The sequence below is a fragment of the Triturus cristatus genome, chromosome 2_1 (genome assembly GCF_964204655.1).
Source record: "Triturus cristatus chromosome 2_1, aTriCri1.1, whole genome shotgun sequence".
Classification (NCBI taxonomy): Eukaryota; Metazoa; Chordata; class Amphibia; order Caudata; family Salamandridae; genus Triturus; species Triturus cristatus.
In genome coordinates, this window is record NC_140581.1 from 587,948,532 (window position 1) to 587,968,683 (window position 20,152).

At 42.6% G+C, this 20,152-nt stretch overlaps 1 protein-coding gene and 1 pseudogene across 10 annotated transcripts in view; both read right to left on the reverse strand.

Annotated features, from left to right (window-relative positions):
- The window catches only part of MCTP1 (multiple C2 and transmembrane domain containing 1), a 2,372,456-nt gene that overhangs the window by 1,712,303 nt on the left and 640,001 nt on the right, over positions 1-20,152 (reverse strand). The gene's annotated exons all lie outside the window — the stretch shown is intronic.
- LOC146865657 (BTB/POZ domain-containing protein KCTD5 pseudogene) lies at positions 17,718-18,686 on the reverse strand (annotated as a pseudogene).

A 20,152-nucleotide genomic window follows, 5' to 3' on the forward strand; every position in this document is an offset into this window, starting at 1 on the left:
CCATTCCCACATAGAGCAGATGGGAATTAAAGGAGCATTCTTAAAGTTGGCCAATAACTATTAGTGGGTAGATTTCAAATTATTTCAATGCATGCCTTTCAGTCTAAGAGTTGTACCTTTCCAGGTGGAGAGCCCCGAGGCTCAGCGCTCTCCACATTTTTAGGTTGAGCCTAGGCAGCGCGCATGCTCTGTCTGCAAGACCTGTTGTTATCTCCTCTATTGGCTTTTGGCATGCCCATGAATCGCCATTTGTTCGTTGCTGTGCTATTTAGAAATGCAAGGTTTTTATTGGTGCACCCAAGCAATTTCACTCATTGTTTGCTTGTGTTGGCCATTCCAATACGTCCGCGGTTCCTCCAGGTCATCCTGATCTGCCTTATTATTTTGTAGGCTAACAACATCATTTTAAGCTTTCAGGCCATTTCATGGAGCAATGCTCTGTTTGGCAATTGCAAAGTGGCAATTTCTGTCCAGTAACTATTGAGCTATGCCAATAACTCTAACTCAAAACAATGCAAGACCCATTGTATTTCTAATGCTTGTTTACATTGCTTAAATCGGTCTCTTGATGAGTCTCATTGAAAGGAATTAGAGTAGTCAACTATGCTGATGATAGCTAGTTAATAAGGAAAATTATCACCTGAACCCATTCACAACAGCGTTTTGATTTCACAGGTTGTCTGACTTGTATACTAGCATAGATGGGTTAAAACACTTCCAAAGTTTTACCCAATAAGATTGAGTTATGATAGCGGGAGCACCAGGGATAGGCTTGCCTGGAAGATCTTTAACCTGGACCTTTAGGAGAAAGTCCAACTGCATTCACTCAAGTAAAAAATCTCGTTAGATCTACCCATGAAGCCACAAATCTCTAATATAACCAATCAATGTTCTTTCACCAGAAATTTCTAAAGAGAATACTTCCATTCTTCATATGGCTGGACAGAGCACAGGTTGTGTCAGTATTGGTACTAAAACTGGAAAAAAAAAATATTATTGTAATCTTATGTACAGAATCTTACAAAAATCCCAAAGTTACATCCAAACTGAAAAAAAAGTTGACCCGTTTTTTTTGCTTAACTGAAAGTGGAAGGTTTCCTCCCACCACTAACCCCTATAATGAACCCAACAGACTTTGCAATTAAGAAGGCGTTATCTATCTCGTGTCATATAAACAGATGAACCCAATCTGCTAATGTCTGGCTACACTGTCTCAAAAAATCAAAAACCGTCTGACTCAAACTCAATTAACAACAGCAGCCTAAATGCTAGTAATCTCATACATAGATTTGGCAGTGCTATATTTCCAGTTATCTTCCAAGCTGCACTTACTCCACTATTGAACGTGCCATATTTCATGGCCAGACTTATCTCCTCCGAACTGAAATGTGATCACACCTCCCCAAACCTAAGAAGCTGACTTTTGGATCTACTAGTGCTTAATTGTTCTCGGGCACTGCATCTAAACGCCTGAACTATCTCCTTAGCTAACTAAAAACTCAACCTTAATCCAATATTCTCTATTTCAGGCAATTTGTAAAAATCTATCCTTTCTGTCTTCATCCGTTGTAATGTTGACCACTCTAATATCCGTTACTATATATTTTTTAATTCTATTGAGTTATTGCTTTTCTCGCCTGTTCACTTTCTTTTTATCATGTATTCCTTGTTTCTATTTAAAGCACACGAAAATTAACATGGGGTAGAGACATTAAAGACAAATGTAAAAAAAGAATTAAAATAAGTTCTATCCAGGCTAAATCGCTTAGGGAGCCAGCTTCAAAAGCTAAAGTAAGCTTGTGGAAGCAATAGCATTCTACTCCTGTCTTGGACTCCATCCACTGACTACCAGTTGGTAGGAAAATTCGGTTTAAAGTCTACTTTATAATTTGTATACCACTGCAAAGTGAACGGCCATACTTATGAAATAATTATCTTGGTGTGGTGTCTCAAAAATAATTTTCGCCTTTCCAATAAACATCAAGTTGTATTTCCTAGTTGCCATAAGCAATGAACAGAAGGCAAATTCATTTCCATATCTTCAGCCAAAACCTGGAACTCCCTTCCAATAGATGTAAGACGGTCTTAGGAACACTTAGGGGCCGATTACAAAGCGTTCGGAAAAGGCTCCTACTGTTGGTCGGAGCCTTTCCGACCGTATCGTATTATGTTGGTCGGATTCCTTTCCGACCGCCTCATTACGATGGAGGCGGTTGGAAAGGAATCCGAACGGTCATTCCGACTGGCTTCCGACGGTCTCAGAGAGCCAATCTGCCAGTCGGAATGTGGCCAGTAATCCCAAAGGTGGCTCTTTCCACTCGAGTGATTACAAAATCGTGTTTTGGCATCCTTTCCGTGCCAGCCTTTCCTACACGGAAACGCTGTCGGAACTCGACTTTGGGGGGCCCCAGCAGTGTCCCCTTGGGTGCACAGCCTCTGGTTGGAGGCCCCTGTTGATTCCTGCACCCGTGGCAGGCACCTTGAGGTGCCTGCCACAGGGTTCAGGGATGAACTGCACCTCCTAATTTACAATGGGAGCATGCATTTCAGGCGAAAAACATGTTGCCATTGTAAAGTATAGGAATGCGATCGATCAGTGTTCGGTTGCATCCTAATTAGTCGGTGGGGACCGAGACGTTGTCGGATAAGGTTCTTAAACATTTAGAAGGATATGGCCTAACTGCTAGACCATCTACCTCGAAGTTGGGGAACCGGGTTCGAGTCTCAGCAGGGACGCTCAACATCCTGTAGAATCTGGGCAAATCACTTAATCTCCCCGTGCCTAACAAAAAATGTATGTGTCCGTCTGTAACGCAACTGGTCCTCATGGAAAGCCTCTGATACCTTTGGGTCGAGTTTGTGCCATGCAAACCTCCCCTCCCCCCCCCCCCCCCAAAGAAGGCCTTAAATATCCTTTTACATTAAATAACACTGTGAGTGTGCTGAATTCTATCATTTGTGCATGGCCGTGGCATAAGAAAAGAGAATGGATGATTTGTTGGAACAAGGAAGGAGGGGTGAGCACACTGCCTGGCATCTAAGCTCTAAAATGAGTGTTACTATGCACTGCATTTGCCACAATGTCAGACCGTGTCCTCCCTCCATCTTTTGAATTATTTTTTAAACCTGCACCATGTTTAGTATTCCTGAAAATTCTGTCAAGCAAAATTAACATGTCCTTACCTACCATTATCAGCATTCCACCATGATGTTCACCTGAGCAGATTCAATGCCATGTCAAGGGTGAAAGACAGATTGACAGATGTCAAGATTGTTTTTCATCACTTGTCCACTTGATTATTCAGGTGGTTAGTGAACACTTTCTTGAGAGCTTTGCTCACAACAGGCTATCCAATTGTCAGGTTATACCTGTTTGGTGCTAATAGATAAATGTTGGATTTTTTATGAGTGGCACAATTAATTGTTTTTTGTTCGGAGGGTGGGAAATGCACATATGCTTGATTTACAAATGAAGTGATGGTAAGGGTGAATAATCCAGAAATTAATGTAACGGCACCCTGGAGTTGGGTCATAGTCAAGGTTGGTAGCCTGGAGTCAGTAATTAACTCATTTCATTCACTGGTTAGTTCGGAACTGAGCAGTTCTATTAGTCGGTGCACGTTTTTGGCATTACATCTTGCTTCTCAATTCACGTCTCAACCCACGTACAAAAATCTCAAAAAGATGCACTCTAAATTTTAAAAAAATCAGCCATGTTGTTGCAGGACCTTTGCGTAAGGGCTATGGAGGACACTGCTGAATTTGGGCGAGGCTGGTCTTGGAAAGTAATATGTGTTTCTTAGACCCCTGTTATCATTCTTCAGTTAGTTTGAAGTATTTGTACCCATGATGCCATTGTTGCAAGGCTTATTTCCACATTGAATATGGAGATGTACACCAAGGAATTAGTAGGATTGTTCTCAGATATCTCTTATGCGCTTTTCAAGTGAATCAATCATACTACTAGCCAGTCCATCAAAGAGTGTATCATTTTGGGAATAATTTCATGCAGTGACCTCCATATTTCGTTCTCCATGCCAGCAATGGGCTGGTAGATCTCATTTTGTTGGGCTGCTAGAGCAACTTTCCTAATATGTACTGACCACTAACTTGAGCTTTCTACATAACTTCCATACAGTGATTGCGTTTTACTTTCTGTAAAATTATTCCTGCTATTCCTGCATGTAAAACATTAAGGGGCCAATTACGAGTTTGGCAGCCCTACAGCAGACGGTGCACCATGCTGTCCACTGTAGGACAGCCTAACCTGCTGTGCGACCACCTGCCAGATTAGGACTTCAATCCTGTTCTGGCAGGTGGTTGTGTGGCAGTCTGACAGCAGCAGTCTGTTAGGCTCATAGAAGAACCTAACAAGCAGACCGCCGCTCTCAGGGCACCGACTGCACCTTCCTGCATTCTGTGGCATGCATGCCACGCCGTGCAGGAACTGGGGGTGCTAATCCCGGGGGACACTACATGTGCTCCCTGCATGCATCCACTGGGCCCTGAGGCAGCAGGGGGCCCTATTAGAGCCGGCTTAGTTGCCTCACCGCCACCCTTTTAATGGTGTGCACTCCGCCATGAAAAGGGTGGCAGTCAGGCAACTCAGCACCACCAGCATATTTCTGCCTCTGAATGCTGCATGATCGTCATGGAATTATGGTCTTTGAGGCCACAAAAGGGCCATTTTCACATTAGTGTCCTATAAAAAATATCTTGCTTCTTTGGTGTGGGTAAAAATAGTTGAGGCACTTACTTTACTTTATAAATCTAGATTGGGACAAGATAGCTGTCAAACAGACCTATTGCTTGCAACATACATAGAGTGGCCTTGGCTACACCCCTTTCAACCACTAGCTTTCTTCGACCAGCCTCTTTCAGCTTTTGACTTGAGATGCTGTCAATCTCATCTTGCTTCATCCCAGTGGAGTTTGTATTTCTCATCTAATGCTATTGGTTATTTGGATGTATGCTTCCTTCTATCTCCACTCAAGCTCTTGCATTGCACTATATGAGTGTTTACTTTACAACTATAGCCCTTACTGTCCATTTCTGCTGGCTACCTTTAGTGTCTCACCCACTTCCTCTTCTGTTCCTCCTCTCTGTTCCCTCCCACTACTCCATCCTTCCCCTGTACCTTCCTGATTCCCCACCCACCATCCTCTGATATCTTCCTCCTAACCAACCTTCCTGCCCCGAGTGCTCTCAGTTTCCCTTCACACCACCATCTCTTATCTCCCTCCTGCCCCTCCCTCTTTCCCCTGTGCACCCTTCATTCCAGCTGCCCACGTCCCTCACACACCTCCATCTCACCCCTTGAGCCTTTGGGCTCTTTGTTCCCCCTCATAACTACTTCTCTTAAGTACCACTAGGACCTGATATTTTTTTGTTTTCTTTCACAGAAGCATAAACCGGCCCATAGTGAAAACTCATTTGCTTCAATTTTATCCTCCTTTTGTTTCTGAAATAAAGAAGGGTGTGTGGCAGGAGGGCCTTCATTATAGTCCGCCCTTGCTTTCGATGTCATAGAAACTTTATTTATGTATTTTTAATTCTTGATCAACCGCTTCTTCTCCCATATGGGAAGACAACGAAATATACGGGTAAAAGTCGTAAAATAATGCAATTTGCAACGAGGTAATGCATTTTGATGTGCTATTATCTGCTTATGCACACTACTTTTCATGCTTAATGCACTCATTAGGAATGTTTGCCCAGGCCTACTCTGATAATAAGTATGATATGGGAGAACGTCTGTAAGGAATCCAGTAGTACATTTATTAAAGTGGAACTTAAATTGAGTTTAAATTGGCATAAATCATGAAGTGCGAAAGCAGAAAATATGATTGCTGATGAAGGAGGCAGGCACACCAGGGAATGCTAATGCACTTTCTTGTCGGCTTCTGTGAGAAATAGCTGCATAGGAAATGTTGAATAAATGAAAATTCATGAATAAAATCCGGTTGTTAAATAAAATGTGTGGTGTGGGAATGACTTGGCAAAATTACTGTTTGCAGAATGAAGTATAGGCATTCACAACATTAAAGACAACCAAATAAATTACTTATGAAATAGTTTGTGTCTTATCTTTGCCAGTGGGATAAAATATGTATTGTGGCAATATACCTGCCACCAAATTAGGCCCAAAATAGGATTGCTAGAGAAATGTACAAAGCAGAAGCAAAGCACAAGCATTGACAATGCCAACAGGTTTGGGTTTAATGTCCTAACACATGCAGAAAAAGCACATTATAGCCAGACAAGAAACAAAGGCAGACTATACTGCAGGCCCCTTTTCTTCAACATCATCTTGTTTTTGTTTCCATTTGAAATAATAGTCAGTTGGCAAGGGAGCCTTCATTAATGTCATTCTTTGGTTTCTAAAACCGCAGCGAAACGGTATCAGAACATCATCCACAGATTGTATCTGCGATAAATACTGCGTCCTAAATAACATTTACAAAAGTATCACCTCGTGGAAGTTTATCATAGAAAATGTACAGCCAATGGGATGATATTTAGCACACAATATTCATATCATACCACAGTTCTGTAGACGCTATTGGGACATAAAACCACTACAAGTGGGTTTGTTTGTGGAAAGGGCGTGGTGCATATTTTGACTCTTCCTGAATCAAGGGCGATTTATAACAGTGGAACAACACATGTAAAATATGACTGACGTCTCTGTTGCTCACACCATTGTGCTGATAGCAATTCACCCATTCCATGGAATACTGCACAGGGAGACAATGGTATGTTTTTCTTCTATATGTACACATGGAGTTGGGCACCCAATGTCACGTTTTTTCTCTGCATTTTGCATCTTTTTGTATAAAAGCTAAAGCTACAAATGTTTTACTGTGTCATAGTTTTGGTAACAACTTCATGTATTGTTGAGAATCAACAACATAACCAACAGTTGTACTGTGAGTTTTGTCTTTGACTATTTACTTGGCTTCATACTCTGGGTGATGTCTGGTTTTCTAGTCCTGTTTTTCTGGAGTTGGCAGTTGCCGAGTATGCATACTGTGCATGAGATGTCCCAAAAGAATCTTACTAGACTCTCCTGGCATTTCTTTACACTGGCGCCAAGCGTCTGGTGGTCAGTAGGGTCTGGGTACATCTCAAAATGAAGAAGCTTCTGTGATCCACCGGAGGAAGAATGTGTGGTAAGAAGACTTGACGTTCTGGTGTGAATTTTTTGTTGGTTCCTTTGTAAGACAAGACTACTTGGGGGGACTCCCCTTTGGAAAGCACATTTGGTTGGCACTTACAAATTTGATCTATTTTTGAAGAAGATGAGGCCAGTGTGATGTCATCCAGTGTGTATTAAAGCTTGGTGGCAGCATACGCCGCAGACCAGGCCACTGCACACAAAGGCGGTGGTCAAAGTTGACATATGTCATGACACTGGAGTGGGCATGGTTAAACCACAAAACGGAATGTGCATGGTAGAATGTGAGTGTTGTGTTCCGCCATGATGCGCACATCTGCGGACTGCTGTGAGCACTGCATCACAAACAAAAGCAGTTTGAGCTGTGTCTTTAATAGTATTTATGCTTGCTTAATTTGCGGATGTGTTTCGATGTTGTTGGTCTGGCAAAGAATGCATATCCCTGGCTTAATCCAGCAGTGTGAAGGCAGCAAATGCATGTTTGTGATTCTGGTATTTTGATTTAATTCTCCTATACTAGTGGAATTATCCAAATGCCTACAAGGATTTTGTGGAAATATTAACATTGTTTTTTTTACCTGGTGAATGTGGGAGTCAGTCTATCCTTGTCACTCCATGTGGTGTTTGGTGATGGGCACATCTTGAAGATTTAGGGCACTTGACTCTGAATTACTATTGATTTCCTGTTCCTTAATGTCTTCAAGTTAGGAGATGTTTTTAGTTCAGTGATGCTATTAGTACAATTTTAGAAATGGGGGTCTCTAGTTGGCAGAGGTAGGTACCTTTGTCCAAATAGGGACCCTTGCTTGTAGTCAGGGTAAGGGAGATACACTCCTAAAATAACCTTTGCTCACCCCCTTGGTAGCTTGGCACAAGCAGACAGGCTTATCTTAGAGGCAGTATGTAAAGCATTTGTGAACACATACAGTAATACAGTGAAAACACTACAAATGGACACCACACTAGTTTTGAAATATACGTGATTTTTATCTAAACCAAAACAAGACCAAATGACAAAACTCCACAATACAGTAGTAAAAACATGACTTTCAGATGGTAGAAATAGTTCAGTTCAAAGCAAATTGCAAATGCGACACTTTTCACACACAATTCCTTTGATGCGTCACGCAACCAAACCATATGAACCGCAGGGAAGGTGATGCGTCGGTTCCTTACACTCAGGGAAGGTGATGCGTCGGTTCCTTGCTCCGGGGGAGGTGATGCTTTGGTTCCTTACTGCTGCACAGGGGAGGTGATGGCTCAGTTCCTTACTGGAGAGGAGGTGATGCGTAGTTTTTTTTACTGCGTGGGGAAGTAATGCGTCGGTTTCTTACTGCGTCCCCGAACGATGCGACAGACTTGGCGCCTTGATGCGATGCGATGATCCGGAACGATGCGTGGATTCTTGCAGCCACACAGCAGGCTTTGCGTTAAAATCGGTGCGGTGATCTCAGACTTCGGAGATCGATGCACTCGATGCGGCGTGCGTTGATTTCGAGAGCTGCGGGAGGCACTGCGATGGTTTCATCGGTGATGCGTCGGAAACAGGTAAGGATGCTTCACGCTTCTCGGTGTTGCAATGATTTTCCAGCTCCCAGCGGAAAACAGTCTCTACAGATCTAAAACAACAGCACTCACCTCTTTGCAGGTCAGAACTCCCAGCAAGGAAGTTCAGGGGAGCTGGTGGTGAAGTCTTTGGGACCCTGAGACTTCAGAAAAGGAGGCAAGCTCAACTCAAGCCCTTGGAGATCTTCCTCAAGCTGGGGAGGACACAACAAACAGCAAAGTCATTTTCTTCTTTCCTTGGCAGCAAGTAGCCACTGCAGGCCAACCCCAGCAAGCAAATAGCACAGGGGCAGTATTCCTCCTTAGCTTCTTCAGCTCTTCTGCTTGGCAAAGGTTCCTCTATATTTCCAGAAAGGGTTTAAAGTTCTGGGGTTTGGGCCCCAAATTTATACTACAAAATCCTTTGTTCTCCGGTGGCAGAGAAGCCCTGTACTCAGTCAAAACCAGTTCTGTCTTCTCTGGTGCAGCTTCCTGGCAGGAGTTGGAGACAGCATTGTGGAAGGCAGACCAGGCCCATTCAGGTGAAAGGAAATCTCCCCCCCCCTACTCGAAATGCAGCCCAGGTCTATTCATCCCAGCCCTGACTCATCAGCCTTTCTGGAGCCACTGCTCCTCCTCAGCCCCTGGCATTCCATAGCCAGGCATGAAATGCACAAACCTCGCAGAGGCACACTGGATGGCTAAACAAGAAAATACCTACTTTCTAAAAGTAATATTTTCAAACACAGAATGTAAAAATCACCCTCACTAAAAGATGCATTTTAACATTCTAAGTTCAGGCATAATAAACTTTATTTTCCTACCTTTTTCCCAGGGGTAGTTAGGCTTATAAGATGTTATAAGCAAACTCCACATTCTAACCTATGGGAACAGGTAGCCTTGCAATAGTGAAAAACGAAGTTGGCAGTAATTCACTATCAGGACATACCAAACACATCAGGGCATGTCCTACCTTTTACATACATTGCACCCTGCCCACAGGGGTACCTTGGGCCTACTTTAGGGGTGACTAACATAAGAAAAGGGAATGTTAGGGCCTGGCAAGTGGGTGCACTTGCCAAGTCAACATGGCAGTACCAGGCTGCACACAGGCTCTGCAATGGCAGGTCTGAGTTACATTTACAGGCTACTTATGTGGGTGGCACAAACAGTGCTGCAGCCCACTAGCATCATTTGATTTACAAGCCTTGGGCACACACAGTGCACTGTACTATGGACGGACATATTAGTAAATCAAATCAGCCAATCATGGAAACACCAATCCATAACAATAATTTACAAAGGGAGTACTTGTACTTTGGCACTGAACAGCAGTGGCAAAGTGTCCAAAGCATCAGACCAGCAAAACGGAGTCCAACACACAGCAAAACACATGAGGCAAAGGCAAAAAATGCAGGGTAGACCCATGCCAATGGTGCCAGGTCTAACAGTACACTTGTGCTCAGTGGTTAAGTTGTAAAAACAAAAGTGCTAGTGCTCTCATCAGGAGGGAGCTTGCACCAGCCCATTTCTCTTGTTAGCGCCACCTAACACAGAACCCACTATTAACCATGAAAGTGGGGAGAGGATGTGGCGTAATAGCCAGAGCTGCCTACTTCAGAGCTGAGGAACCAGGTTCGAGTCTCAGCGATGGCTCAACAACCTGTGATTCTGAGCAAATCACTTAATCTCCCTGTGCCTACCATAAATTAAGGTGTCCTTGACTATTGCGCAATGAAAGTGCCGGTGCTGATGATTGAGTGCCGGTGCTGAGCACCGGAAACCACAAACTCAAACTAAGCACTGTTTGTGCATTGTACCTTTTGACCCTCCCAGAGAGTGAGATAGATTTTGGAGTTTAACTATTGCTGCTGTGGCCACTGACATCCAAACTGTCACTTGTTCGCATTCTTTCATGTCGGAATCACATCTTCAGTGCATACATACATTTGGAAAATGTCTGAATTAGTGTATGATTTGCTGACAGCAGAGCTTGGAAACACTAAGAGGCAATTACAGTCCTACATACCTAAGTTCGGCTGTCTAAGACAAATGCACTAACATGCAGAATTATTGAGCTAATATCTGTGCTGAAGATGTTAAAAGAAAGGCATAGAATCCTTCCACACCAGGGCAGCACAGAAAACGTCATCATAATGCAGTTCTTGTTGCACCATCATTAAAATGAGGAAAATGGAAAAATGAAAACAAGTTTTCCAGAATTGTGCATGTGTGTAGGGCAAACTTGAGCACAGAGATGAAACTTGCACTTTTGTTGCATTGTTTGGATGTAGAGGAACAGGACGTTTTGGAAAGTTTACCTGAGTTAATCCAAGAACATTGGTGGGGTAAAATCATAATGTAGTGATTAAAACTTGTTTTTCATTTCCTACCTCATATAGGTACAATCCTTAACAGCTATCATTTTGGGTGCAGACCATAGTTAGAAGATGAAATATTTGAGTAGTATCGGACTGCGCTCAGAAAACTGGTTTCCAAGTTCAAATATGGCCCATTCACCGATAAACTCAAAAGAGACCCATTGCTGTTGAACTGTAAGAGTGACAACATTTGGGAGGAGTTATGGTTAAAAGATGAGCCATCAGTGGTTGATGTTATAAAAAATGTTAAACGAGTTGAGCACATGTTAATTTGTGCAAAGGAGCTCAACAAAGAGAGGATCAAGGTAGCATATGTGAGAGTGTTGGAATCCCGAGTAAACAAGAAGGGCAGTGGCAAATTCAAGTTGCAGTGTTTCTGCTGAGGTCTGAGTGGTTGTGTGGCCTCTAACAAAGAGTGCCCAGCTATTCAGACTGTTTGTAATACATGCAGGTACAAAGAGCATTTTATAAAGTGTTGCAGAAGAACAGGGAAAACTTGTGAAAGAAGCGTGTGGATAGGTTGGCGGCAGAGCTGTGGTAAACCTTTTAGCTGTGGTTTTAGTTAAGAGTAAGCAGCTGGAGATGATCAGCTTGTTTTCAAGACTGAACATAACTTTGGTTGAGGTATTCAAGTACCATTGTGAGCATCATATTGTATATCATAACAGACATCAGGCCAGGTGGCTTTGGAAGACAAGCAATTATAATGATAAGGCATTTTCATGCAGTAAAAAATGGATAAATGGAAGATTGTGACAGCAAAGTTTATGTGGCAGTAAAAGGTGACACCACTTTGGGGTGGATCCATCAACAAATTTAGGGATGTTTCTTTTTAAGTTCCAAAAGTAAGTTTATTTAAGAATAGCAATCAACAATACATCGTACAGGCAATCAATTGAAGAGGAAAAGAAAAAAAAAGTAAATAAAGAATATTGATGATACATAGTTACATTGGAATTGTAAAGAAAAGCACATTGGGAGATATGCAAATCTAAAGGCAAAGAAAGTCTGTTTCATGTTAAACATAGCATATAACAAAAGGAAGATGCAATGTTATTTCAATATATTATCATGTACATATTACTAAATAGGGATATTAAGCAATGTTAATACAAAATAAAGGAAGTCAAGGAGGCTTAGCAACTTCTTGTAGTGGAGGTTGGGTAGGGGTGTTTCTCAATCCCAGTTCATACCCTGATATGTGCGTGTGGCAATTAAAGAGGGATTTGATGACTTTACAGGCTGCTATCCAGAAGTATTCAAGTCTGAGCTTGGAGGCCTTAAAAATTATGTACACAGGGTAAAGCTGATGGTAGGTGTTTTACTGTGTTTGCTCGAGATAGGAAATGCCTCTGAATGTACAGGAGGTGGTTCAGACAATGGATACACTTTGTGAAGTAGGTGTAATTGTTTTTATGAAAGCAACAGAGTGGCTGACTTTGGTTGTAATTGTATGTAAGGCAAGTGTTGAGATTCGGTTGTGATGTGGATCTCATGCCACTTTATTGGGAAGTGGTGGTAGATAATATCTCCCTACCTAATGTCTTAGAACTGATGTCATCTCAAACGGGTGCTAGGTTCTTAATGACTTTAGCTTTAACAGCATCAAATTAAATTGCACAATAATCCCAGGAACATATATCCTTTATCATACCAGTGGGTGCTTTCAGATTTCTGAGGCTGACATTTGGTCTGGCGGCTGCCACATCTGGGCTCCAAACAGTTAAGGATTCATTGGTGGTGACCATGCAAGGAGGGGAGTGTTTCCAAGACAATAATCTGATTGATGGGTGTTTTTGGTCTGAACACAATGAGAGGGGACAGACAGCACTGAAGAGACTTAGTAGAGCCGGTTTGATGCTGAAGGTAAAACATTACCATTTTGATAAGGAGGCGATCTCCTATCTATGCCATTTGGTAGATGATGAAGAGGTGAAGCCAAAGAAAGATCTTGTGAATGCCATTTAAAATCAGTAATTCTAAAGCATTACCTGTCAAATGGGGAATTAAATAATTCCTAATTTTTGGGTACGGTGAAGTCTCCACAACTAGACCTGGCCATAAGCCCCTCCGGATCTTGACTAATAACGTTTGGATTCAGTGTCAACAAGAATCAAAAAGTAGTTAGTAGAATTGCTAGAATATGCATTTTCAGTTGAATAGATTTCTGGTGACAAGAACACTGCTGCACGCTGTTTATCAAGACTTGTCTCCTGTGATGGGGTTGATGGTGAAAAGTCAAAGAAAGAGGTTTGGCTGATGGACTATATATGAGTCATCACTCATTCCGGGGGAATACTAAGGGAGGAGTGGAACAAGGAAATTAAGTTATACAAGTGTTTGTCTAGTTGTTTTGTGTTTATTAGGAAAGGGAGGCCAGAGTAATAAAGGCATCATTGGACTGTGAAACACAAAATGTCACATAGTAAAAATCTCTTATTCAGGGAAAGAGAAATAAGAGAATTGGACACTAAATGAATAGTTGAGAAGAAAAGGTGTTTTGATAAGAGGAAAGCAGTAACGGAACTTGATGTGAGGATTCGTGATATTATTAGGGATAAGATCAGAGCATCTGTGGGGCCTAGAGTTTGGTCCATGTTCACAGAACCAAGGAATGTGGTGAAGTTGTTCAACAATGCTGTGAAGACAAATGACTTGGAACTTGAACAGAGTGGTGATTAAAGGAAGGAATCCAGGGTAAGATGGTACTGATAAAGTGTGGATGGATGCATACCACAGGAGTACTATTCTTGATGGAGTTACTCAACCGCTCTATGCTAGTGAGAAGAGGGTTTGAGGAAAGCCAACATTTCCTAAAGACTATGTTACTAAGTAACATGCATTTTCTTAAGGGTTTGTTATCCTTTGGCCTTTCCGCCACTGGTTTGGGCCTTTCTATTTCTTGTGTGCTTGTCACTTTACATCTTGTGCCTAGGATCTCTTTTGTTTTCCCTCTTCTTTTCCCGTGTGCTGTTTTGCTCTGTGGGGAATGTCATTGGCTACTCTTGTGAGTTTTATAGTGGGGTAGGTGAGTCACACTATTTGGTTTTGTTATTGTGTTGTGGGGGAAGATGTGTGGTGTCTTGTCTTTGCCAGCCTATGCCTGGCATCATAATCCAGGTGATGCCATGGATTCCAGACCTGCTCTGATCGCTCTGGAGAAAGAATCTGCGATTGGCAGTTATTGAGCACGCAGAATGTGGATGAGGTGTAATAAAAGCATATTAGTCGACTATCCTAGCTCTGTTAACTTCCTGACAGGTACTTTCTCAAGAGAAGAAACTCCTTCTCCACGACCACGTTCTTAACTGAAATATGCTTTCTTTCAAAATATACCCTTGTTGCTAAAAATTAGGTATTTTGTGTTTGGTACATGACAACTAGGTGGCCGCACAAACATAAATATTCATCAGCATAGCTAGAAAATCAAATTTTGAAACATTTCAAAACATTCTCCCAAACATTACTTTAACAACATTTAATTTAATCAAATACAATCTTAAAACAAACATTGGCAAAACCAAGTGGCCAGGACACTGACTGCCAGCCCTGGTTTTGTCAATGCTAGTTTTGTTTTGTGTTTTTTGTATAAATGCATTGTTGGGGAAACTGCCAAGTCCTCATCAAGCTAAAAAAAATAAAAAGACCATAAGCAAAAGTATTGCATGGTTTCAAAAGACGCACATTGTCATAGTAGTCCCTAGCACTGAAGGTAACTACTTTGTGCGTCGATTAACTCCATGTGAAAGGCAGAATCCCATCACGCACAGTGAAGTTAGCCAATCGCTCACCCAATGCAGTAGTGCTGTAGTTGGGGGGAGAAAAATGTGAATGACATAATAACAGACCAATGGATGAAGAGGGCCATCTGAAAGCTCCTATAAGTAAATATATTATATATAGAAGTTTAGCAAACCCAAAAGGTCTTGGCTAACACATGACCTAAAAACACCCAAATCTCCCACATAAAATAAGCTCTTGACCCCAATTTCACTCAATATGTCCTTCACTTGACTAACGAGTCTCTTTTTGTGGCCTCCTTCAGAGAGGGACTGGCTCGAACATTTTTTGCCAGGACTGATTTCGGTTTTCCGGAGCAAGGGAGGTGCAAATCAGAAAAAAACCTTTTGTCAGGCGCGCAGTAAATCCTGAAACTGTACCTGGCGTAATCAAACCATTCTAGCCGTAACATTATCCCTAGTGGCTGTGTTCAGAAATGCCTGCAGAATTCTTCGAACGGGCTGCTTGGGTACCATGGTTCTTGAATGATAGGATGCTGTGAGACGCCTTTGCTGCTCTTTTCATACTTCTCCCTGCGTGTTCATGATTTCTGCCCCACATTGATCAAATATAATTGATGAGGCTCGGCAAAGACAACCATTAGTATACTCTACTCAGAAATAGTTATTTTATGCCCGTTTGACCTTTGCAAAGCTATAACTGTGGCAGAATTTCTCAGATATATCATTTTCCAAAACAGTTATTTTTTATATAAAAAAAAGTTTCAAAATGTCAAAAATATGATTCAGAGAAATTACCTGTAGATTATTTTGATCAGTATCTACCGACTAGGCTTATCTTTCTTTTTTTTTTAAATCACAGCAGGTGGTCTAGCTCAATTTATACTCATTCTTTTTTGAGAGGGTCTACCGTGACTCATAGAATGATTTCAAAACACTTGCCCTCCGAGGAGCAGACTGCTTCCATACAAGAAATATCCTACATGAAAAGAACACAGCTTTCGGAAAATGCCACTTACCTTTAACGGATTTGATAATTTCACTTACACTTTAAATCACAGTTCTATGCCATGTGTAGAACGAGATGGGATTGAACTCAAATTATATTTATTTCCAGGATGTGCTAACGCATTGTGTTATGTGAACCACCTAGGGCCGCGTCTCTCTAGTTACCGGGTTAGAAATATTACAAGATGGCATATAAGAGCAATCTCAATAGGACCGGCCGCGGCCCGCCCATGTGTAGTCCGGCAGGTCCAAGGGTAGCGTTAGGGATACAGGGCATGTGTTGGCATGCATTTCATCTCAGTGAATGAAATATAATCTTGCTAGGTGTGAGTAAACCATCACGTCTAAGGTTTCATGAGTTCTGGCCTCCCGCCACAGGAGTCTGTCCTAAGGGTCGTCAGTGATCTGGTTTCATGTTCGACACTCAACAAGCATTAACTCATAGGGAGGCCTTTTCCAGCATTTTGCAGGAAAGGGTGCTTAAAAAGTTTCTGATTTGACGTCGATCGACCAAAATACCAGGGATAGCCAATGTGAATCATGCATTTTTTGACATTTGATGACATCACAAGGTAGAACTGCTGACCTACAATTTACTCCTCTACCAGCTCCTGTTTTTACGGTGGGCCTAAGGGTTGTACAACGAGTGGAAACTATAGGAAGTAAGTGGGACAGTTGAAGCCCCATTTACTTTCTGTCCTGGTTGCTGCTTTCAATATCACTGGAACTATGTACAGCAGGAGCAGGGCTGGGGTTTTAAAGGGGAAACTTGGGACAGCAGCTGCAACCCCTGACTACCTAAATTGATGTCTATTTCTTTCTGCCTTGCAGTCCTTGCAGTTATTTTACTAATCCACACCTTAAAAAAAGCAACTCCTTCATCTCAACTTGACTTTCCAATAGTATTTCTGGAGCAAACACCTGGAAGAACTGGGGTCCTTGTTTTAAATATGTGGTAAAGATGTACTGTAGCTGTACTAAAAATGCAAATGCAGTGAAATATATTTTAAACCTTAAAACTAGACAATTTGTTCCGAGCCGACGTGCCCACCAAAATCTATTTCATTCAGGACAAGCCTCTATTGTTATGATAGCCAACAGGAAAATGGATACTCCTGTCAAGTACAACTAAAATGGCCATTTCAATACTTTTCAGAGGTCGCAAAACCCATATAAATGCAATACTGACAGGTATTCCCAAAAAGTACTTATTAAAACCTTGTTATTCATGTAATGATTTCAAAAGAATATTCAGTTGTGAACTGAGATTCCAGCTTTTTCATTGTGAACATTTGGCAGGGGCGTGCAACCTCAAAAGGAAGCGTTATTTTGAAAAAAACATTTCAAGAACTAGCAAGACATGAAGAGTATAATCAATGTGCGTTTTTAAATTCATATAGTTTCCATTTTGGATGAACTTAGACCCCTCCCTCCCCTTTAAGGCAGGTTAGGTGCTGCTCAAAGATATGGAAGACATGCCTAGCTATACACTTGATGCTTTACAAATCTAGTGCAGAAAAGATTATAATCCTGGTAATGAGTCAATCACAAAGTTTTCGTCCAGTAGCGGCTGAAGCAGGATAAGATGCTTAAGAATCTGCACTCGGATACATGCATTATCAAATGGGTGTGGCCTATGGCTGCACTTCATATGTAGTACCAAGTCTGCAATCCATATAGAAAGCATATTAAGCAGACGAATATTGGGCGGCGAAGAGGCAGCACAAGGTCTACAATACATCTCCTCAGAGAAAACCATTGTACTTGATCATTAACTCCCGCAAGCAAATGTAGTTCTTAAATATGCCCCAACATGCACTGTGCCAGAAACTCCTCAATGCATTAAATACATTTGGTGATCTCAGGTATTTTCTAATTGGGTACATTCCGGCTACACTAGCTTTCAAGAAAAGTTCCAACCAAGTTCCATAGAAAGTTGCCTAGAGTCGTTTTCTGTAGTCAAGGCGTTCAACGTGGCAATTGCATCTTGTCATAGTTTACATGAAATAAAATAGTAAAAAGTTTGCAGCATTCAATACTAAGTCTTCACATTCTGGAACCTCTTTCTTGCAATATCTTTGCCTTTTCACTCGGTTCTCTAGTTGTGCCAAAGGGTGTATTATGTAACTCCTTTGAGACAACAAACAGAAACTCTGCCTGGTCTTCATTTCCATAGTTGTAGGAGGAGCCAATACTGACAAGCTCACTGCTGCATTTCTGGAAACTCGTCTCCTCCCCTTTCACTTCCCTTGACACAATCAGCAGAAACTCTGCCTGGTGGTCTCGCCTGTAGTCTTAGGGGGAACCCATACTGACAAGCTGCTCGAACTTCCAGCCATCAGACATGGTTGGCACCATTTGGGTGAGTTCCTCTTTTTGACATTGTAGCACTCTGTACACATGTTTGACAGGCACCTGTGACAGTTTGCAATCTCTCTCTCTTATCCGGTCCTTCACCAATTTTATTAATGATGTGAATTCAGCTTCTTCCAGCACTCCTTCTTCCGCTAGATCTTTGTTAATGACCAACTTTCCATGTCTCAAATAGTTCAACACCGGTCCAAAGTAGGTAGCATCTCTGTCAATCAAATATGCACCAGTTTCGTCCTTGTCGGTGTCTAGGTCGGGGTCGGCCTGGCACAGACGGTACAGGAAGGACTTGGGATCCCTGCACAGTGTCTGTCGGGTGGTGAAGATGTAGGTGCCGCCAACGTTGAGGCGCACCCACTTGGAGACGCTGCCGGGGAGCGGCTCCCTGTCCCCCGGTGGCGTTCCAGTGCAGCGCCGGCACACAGATGCCACCGGCCCGTTCCTCTCGCAGCTCTTCTCCGCCATTGCCCCGGCCACCCTCCTTCTCCAGCCTGCCTGGGCTCCTTGCATATTTGTGCAAGTGCTGTGGCCTGCTCTCTCAGAGAACATGATAACGGTCTGTGCTTTGGTTTACATGACCATGTGCTCAGAGAGTCCAAAGGATACATAATGCCACGCCTCAACTTATCTAAAGAAGGGAATGCATCATTCCGTTGCTGAAGGTTCTTCACCAGTGACAAGTTGTATGAAATCTTTGCTCATAGTCAGTGGTGAACTGGCCATTAACCTTAGTGGGCTATTGTCCCTTGTTGTCAAGCTTTAGGGCTGGTGCCTTCAAGCTCAGTGCTGCTTCTCTGCCTGTGATACCATTCCTGCTTAATAGCACCACATAAGGTTAATGTCTTTCTAGAGAGTTTCTGTGCTGTGCACCTGTGCTGCACTTCCTGTCTCCCAATCTCCTAGGTAAACCGATGCTAACCACTCAAAGGATCTTTCGCACAACTCCTGTCCACAGTACATAGGGACATGCAATAAGGGCATCATGCACAAGGTATTTGTAGGAAGGTGGATATCTGACTATGGTTACCCCCAACTTTTTGCCTAGTGTCTAGCTGGTTTTTCGACTTAGTTGGCCTGAGATCCTGCCATTCAGGGTCTCAGGCTGTCTGCTCTCTCTTTAAAATGGACTCCATGTACCCTAGGTACATAATCAATTGGTAAGGATCACCTTATTGGACCCTGTACAGTGCACCCTAGGTACCCAGGGCATAGGTGTACCCTAGGCCTCCCAGGGGCTGCAGCATGTATAATGCCACCCCTGGTCTGGCCTTCCAATCAGACACAACTGGCTGATCACTCAGCTGGGGCAAGGTCGTGTAATCACCCCTTGCTTAGATATAGTATGCCTATATCTACCCTTATATATAGACATATGTATACCTATCAGTCACTCCTATGGCAGGCCTTAACAATCCTGGAGGCAGAGTGCTTGGTAACATGTGAGATGGTGCTCTAGCATGAGCTGAGCCTGTCTGCAGCTTTCGGAACCATGTCCTTATAGCTGTTCTATGATATAGCCTACCATATACTCTTAAAGTGCCTTATAATCTTAAACGGTTATGGTAACTATGGTTTGGCTTTATCAAAACATGTCGTGTAAGGTGTCTAACACTGTGGAATAATACCCCCATGCCATTTCTGGACATGAGAATATTATTCCCCCCTTCTAGAGGGAAAGACATGTTAAAATCATACTTCACTGTTAGCCTCTGACCAAAGCCTCAGCATCACAAAATGGATGCTGCTGCCACGACACAAGTCTGACCTCCTGCAGCTGGGAGTGATCCCAGCCAGGGAGGCCTGGACAATAGGTTTCCTGCTTGGGGAGGTGCTAGCACCTCCCCAGACAGCCTTTAGTGTATTGGGGCAGGGTGGGCTGAAAGGAATGAGACATGCCTGGGGCACACAAGGTGTTCCTTGCATAGTCCAGT